The sequence below is a fragment of the Tupaia chinensis genome, unplaced genomic scaffold, assembly GCF_000334495.1.
Source record: "Tupaia chinensis unplaced genomic scaffold, TupChi_1.0 Scaffold142716_1, whole genome shotgun sequence".
NCBI classification, from domain to species: Eukaryota; Metazoa; Chordata; class Mammalia; order Scandentia; family Tupaiidae; genus Tupaia; species Tupaia belangeri.
This window is the reverse complement of record NW_006202562.1, coordinates 7980521-7985805: the sequence shown is the minus strand read 5'-3', so window position 1 is coordinate 7985805 and position 5285 is coordinate 7980521. Positions and strand designations below refer to the sequence as shown.

The 5285-nt window shown below is 42.1% G+C and overlaps 2 protein-coding genes and 2 pseudogenes across 2 annotated transcripts in view; 1 reads left to right on the top strand and 3 right to left on the bottom strand.

Annotated features, from left to right (window-relative positions):
• LOC102473667 (uncharacterized protein KIAA1841 pseudogene) overlaps positions 1-1481 on the bottom strand; it is a 17728-nt pseudogene extending 16247 nt beyond the window's left edge.
• DZANK1 (double zinc ribbon and ankyrin repeat domains 1) overlaps positions 1-5285 on the bottom strand; it is a 191113-nt gene that overhangs the window by 85196 nt on the left and 100632 nt on the right. The window lies entirely within an intron of this gene.
• LOC102502640 (beta-defensin 109-like) overlaps positions 1-5285 on the top strand; it is a 25784-nt gene that overhangs the window by 16409 nt on the left and 4090 nt on the right. The window lies entirely within an intron of this gene.
• Positions 3884-5259, bottom strand: LOC102473251 (vimentin pseudogene; annotated as a pseudogene).

The following is a 5285-nucleotide window of genomic DNA, read 5'->3' as shown; positions in this document are numbered from 1 at the left end:
AATGCAAGGAATTCTTCTTTCTGTTTCTTTTGTTATAAGTTTTTTACACAAACAGCATCTATACAATGTTGCTGCATTACTCTGAGAATCTGGATTCAAGTACTCAGGATCAAAGAGTCTTTCAATCTTCTTACAAAAAAGTTTACTTCTAAATTTATCTTTCTTATCTTTTAAATCATCAACTTCATTATGTGTGAATAGATCAGCTATACATGTAAGAAGATTTGCATTAATACAGTTCATGTTGCATGGGGTAGCTACTATGGCATTCATGTTTTTGTGGCAATACTGAATACACTGTTCAACTAATGAATCCATTTTCAAAAATTCTGAGGATATAAGAATTGAAATGACATTTACTGGCTCTAAAGTGGGCATCTCACAATCTTCATTCTCCTTAGAGTTCCTTTTAACATATTTTATCAACCAGTTGAAAATGTGAACGTCACAATGAACTGAAATGTCCACCTCTTCCCAGCGCTGGGCATCCATAGATAAATATTCAGCAAAGTACTTCATTTCTGATATCAAAAGATCTCGTGGGCAAATAAAATCTTCTTTCAAGTTTTTTGCTTCATCACATACATGGATCACCATGTTTGGCCCTTCAGATTCTTCAGTCTTTTCTCCACCATTACGTGCAGTACAATTTTCACTTTCTGAAGAACAATTCCTTCTGGAAGCTAGACTATGTCTTCTTGTTTGGGAACTGGCATCCTGACCAGCTGGAGTCTCCTGAAATTCTCCGTGTGTGTCAAGAAGCGAGGCTTTGATATATGTGGCTAATGTTTCAACAGGACTCTCTCCAGCCGCCATTAGGGGATTATACTGATTGTCAACAGGTGAGCTTCCACTGCTCTTCAGTTCAGCAAACCTTTTTGCACAGTCCTTGGGTGTTAATCCAGGCACAAGCCTGGCTATGGTTCCCCAGTTGATGGTCTGAGGGATGCCAATTAGTGGATAAAGGATCATGTCCAGCACCATTTGGTTATTATTGTTGAGGAAATTGTTGTTTTCTGAATATCCACGACTCATCTTTGGGAACAGAGCTGTACCTTATTGAAGAGCCAGTATAGTACAGATGTTAAGAGTATAGACTCTGGAGCCAAATTGTCCAAATTTGCATCCTGGTTCTACCACTTAAGGTACTATCTGGTTCAGATTAGTTCATCTCTGTGCCTCAATTTCCTCATCTCCACTGGGCTGCGGCGGCCCTCCCAGCGCGTCTGTCACCTGCAGCGGCCCGCACCGCCCGCGCTCGCGCCATGAAGCTCCGGCGACCCAGCCCGCAGCCCGGTCCACGGCGCCCTCACACGCCGCCTCCGCCAGCCTGCAGGCGGCGGCCCGCGACCAACGCAGGGGTGGGAGAGCGCCCTATAGTTTTCTTTTAATGTAGTGTCTTCTTCTGGGTTTGGTACCAGGATAATGCTAGCTGCATAAAATGAGTTTAATGAGGAGAGTTGATGTCAGCTCTTCTCTAAAAGTTTTTAAGTATTTAGCAGTAAAACTATCTAGTCCTAAGCTTTTCTTTTCTTTTTTTTTCCTTTTTTTAAAATTTTTATTTTTATTATCATCATAATCTTCTTTATATTACATTGGATTACATATAACTTTACAGTGTATTACATTGCTTTTTCAAAAGGGAATGTCATGCATGTCAGTCAATACAGAGACATTAATCTCGCTTCAACATTCAATATCTTTTCTATGATTTTCCCAATTATTATTATTCTAATTATTTTTTAAAACAGTCAATCACTATTCCTCATTTTGCTTGTAAAAAGACTTCACCCATCATGAAATACTTCTCAGACCAATCTAGTTGAGAATACTATACCTATCATCAACAGGTAATAAGCCATATCTGCTTCTCACTAACATCCTGCCTCTCCATTGTTCTCTTGCTATCTTTCTCTATCCTCTTCTCTTTACCTCCCCCATTCCACACTGTCCTATTCTCGTTAAGTCTTACTTCACTCAGCAATAGATCCTCCATATCTGACCACTTTCTATCAAATTCTAGGGTCTTGTTATTTTTTATGGCTGTGTAGTATTCCATAGAGTATATATACCACACTTTTCCAATCCATTCATCAGTTTGTGGACATTTAGGTTGGTTCCATGTCTTGGCAATTGTGAATAATGCTGCAATAAACACTGATGTGTAAGCACTTTTCTGACTGAGCGTTCTCCTGTCTTTTGGGTAAATACCCAGAAGTGGGATTGCTGGATCAAATGGTAGTTCTATTTGTAGATCTTTGAGGAACCTCCATATTGTTCTCCACAGTGGTTGAACTAGTTTACATTCCCACCAACAGTGTAGGAGGGTTCCCTTTTCACCACATCCCCGCCAACACTTATCACTTTTTATATTCTTAATCTTTGCCATTCTGACAGGGGTTAGGTGGTATCTCATTGTGGTTTTTATCTGCATCTCCCTTATGATGAGGGATGTTGAGCATTTCCTCATATGCTTTTTGGCTGTTCGTATGTCTTCCTTAGAGAGACTTTTGTTCAGCTCACTTTCCCATCTTTTAATCGGGTTAATCATTTTTTTTCGCATAAGGCACTTGAGTTCCCTATGTATTCTCGTTATCAGTCCCTTGTCTGAGGCATATTTAACAAAAATATTTTCCCATTCTGAGGGTTGTCGGTTCACACTTGTTACTGTGTCCTTTGCTGTGCAGAAACTTCTTAGTCTAATATAGTCCCACTTGTCTATTTTAGGGATTATTGCCTGTGCTTTGGGAGTCTTATTTAAGAAGTCTTTGCCTACTCCAATGTCTCCCAGAGTTTCCCCAGCATTTTCCACAAGTAGTTTTATTGTCTGAGGTCTTAGGTTCAGATCTTTGATCCATTTTGAGTTGACTGTTGTTAATGGTGAAAGATGGGGGTTCAGTTTCATCTTTCTGCAGGTGGATACCCAGTTTTTCCAGCACCATTTACTAAAGAGGTTTTCCTTTTCCCAATGGATTGACTGATATCCTTTGTCAAAGATCAGTTGGCTATAAGCTTTGGGAGTTATTTCTGGGGTCTCTATTCTCTTCCATTGGTCCACATGTCTGTTTTTATGCCAATACCATGCTGTTTTGATGACCACAGCTTTATAGTATATCTTGGGATCAGGGAGTGATATGCCTCCTACTCCATTCTTCTTACGCAGGATTGCTTTTGCAATACGAGGTCTTTTATGGTTCCAGACAAATTCTATAATTGTCTTTTCTAGATCTCTGAAGAATATCTCTGGTATTTTGATTGGAATTGCATTAAACATGTAGATTAATTTGGGTAGAATTGCCATTTTGATTATGTTAATTCTACCAATCCAGGAGCATGGGATGTCCTTCCACTTTTTTATGTCACTTTCAATGTCTTTTTTAAGATTCTCGTAGTTTTCTTTATAAAGGTCTTTGACTTTCTTAGTTAGGTTTATCCCTAGATATCTTATACATCTTGTGGCTACGGTGAAAGGGATTCCTTTCTTCAGCTCTGCTTCATTCAACTTGTTGTTCATAAATAGAAATGCTATAGATTTTTGGATATTGATTTTGTATCCTGCCACCTTACTGTATTCACTTATTACTTCAAGCAGTTTTTTCATGGATACCTTTGGGTCTTCTAAGTATACCATCATGTCATCTGCAAATAAAGATATTTTCAACTCTTCTTTGCCTATTCGAATGCCTTTAATACTGTTCTCTTCTCTGATTGCAATAGCTAAGACTTCCAGTAAAAAAGCAGTTTTAATGGTATTCAAAAAACACTTTTTAAAAAGTATTCTAGCACAAGACTTCTTTGTAAACTAGATTATGATGTAAACTTTTTTTCTCTAAATCTCTTAAGAGTGTCTGTTGTTAAAAACTAAGCTTATTCCTATTTCAAATCTATCTTGTGCTCCTGAAAAACTGCAGAAAGGCACTTAAAAGCTGTTTCCTTAAGATATGAATTTAGTTTTTATTCTTGCTGGTAATATATTGCTGCATGCATGTGTGCAGTTTTCATTCAAGATTGTTGTGGTGCTGAGAAGTTTCATTGATAACCTGTCCATCTCTAGTTTCAACCGTCTTAATCAGAAGTGTTCTTTTTGAGTGGGTGTCAACCAGAGGGAGTGAATCCAGATTAATTTCCCTCAGATTCAGGGAGGAGTTTGGAAGAAGCAGAGAAATCCTGCTCTCCTTGCCTTCCAGCAGCTTCCTGTAGGTGGCAATCTCAATGCCGAGAGCCATCTTAACATTGAGCAGGTCTTGGTATTCACGAAGGTGGCAAGCCATTTCTTCCTTCATGTTTTGAATCTCATCCTGCAGGCGGCCAGTGGTGTCTTGGTAGTTAGCAGCTTCGACAGCAAAGTTCTCTTCCATTTCACGCATCTGGCATTCCAGGGATTCATTAGTTCCTTTAAGCGCGTCCACTTCACAGGTGAGGGACTACACCTGCCACCGGTACTCATTGGACTCCTGCTTTGCCTGGTGCAGGGTATCGTTGTTGCGGTTAGCATCTTCTGAGAGGTCAGCAAACTTGGACTTGTACCATTCTTCTGCCTCCTGAAGGTTCTTGGCAGCCACACTTTCATACTGCTGACGGACATCACGCAGGGCAGCCGTGAGGTCAGGCTTGGAAACATCCATATCGATTTGGACATGCTGTTCCTGAATCTGGGCCTGCAGCTCCGGAATTTCTTCTTCGTGTAGTTTCTTCAAAAAGGCAATCTCTTCTTGCAAGGACTCCACTTAGCACTCAAGGTCAAGACGTGCCAAAGAAGCGTTGTCAACATCCTTTCTGAAAGATTGCAGAGTGCTTTCCGCTTCCTCTCTCTGAAGCATCTCCTCCTGCAATTTCTCCCGAAGCCTCATGATGTCCTCGGCCAGGTTATAGCGCTCCACCTCCACGCGGGCCTTGTCGTTGGTGAGCTGATCCACCTGCCTGTGCAGCTCCCTCATCTCCTCCTCGTAGAGGTCCCCCAGGCGCGACTTGCCCTGGCCCTTGAGCTGCTCGAGCTCGGCCAGCAGGATCTTGTTCTGCTGCTCCAAGAAGCGCACCTTGTCGATGTAGTTGGCGAATCGGTCATTCAGTTCCTGCAGCTCCACTTTCTCGTTGGCGCGAGTGTTCTTGAACTCGATGTTGATGGCGTCGGCCAGGGAGAAATCCACCGAGTCCTGCAGCAGCCTCACGCTGGGCCGGCTGCTCCGCAGGCGCACTGCGGAGGAGCGCATGGCGTACACGCCGCCCGCCCCGGGAAGAGGTGTAGAGGCTGCGGCTGGGGGTTGGGGGGCGCGGGGCGGCCCGGC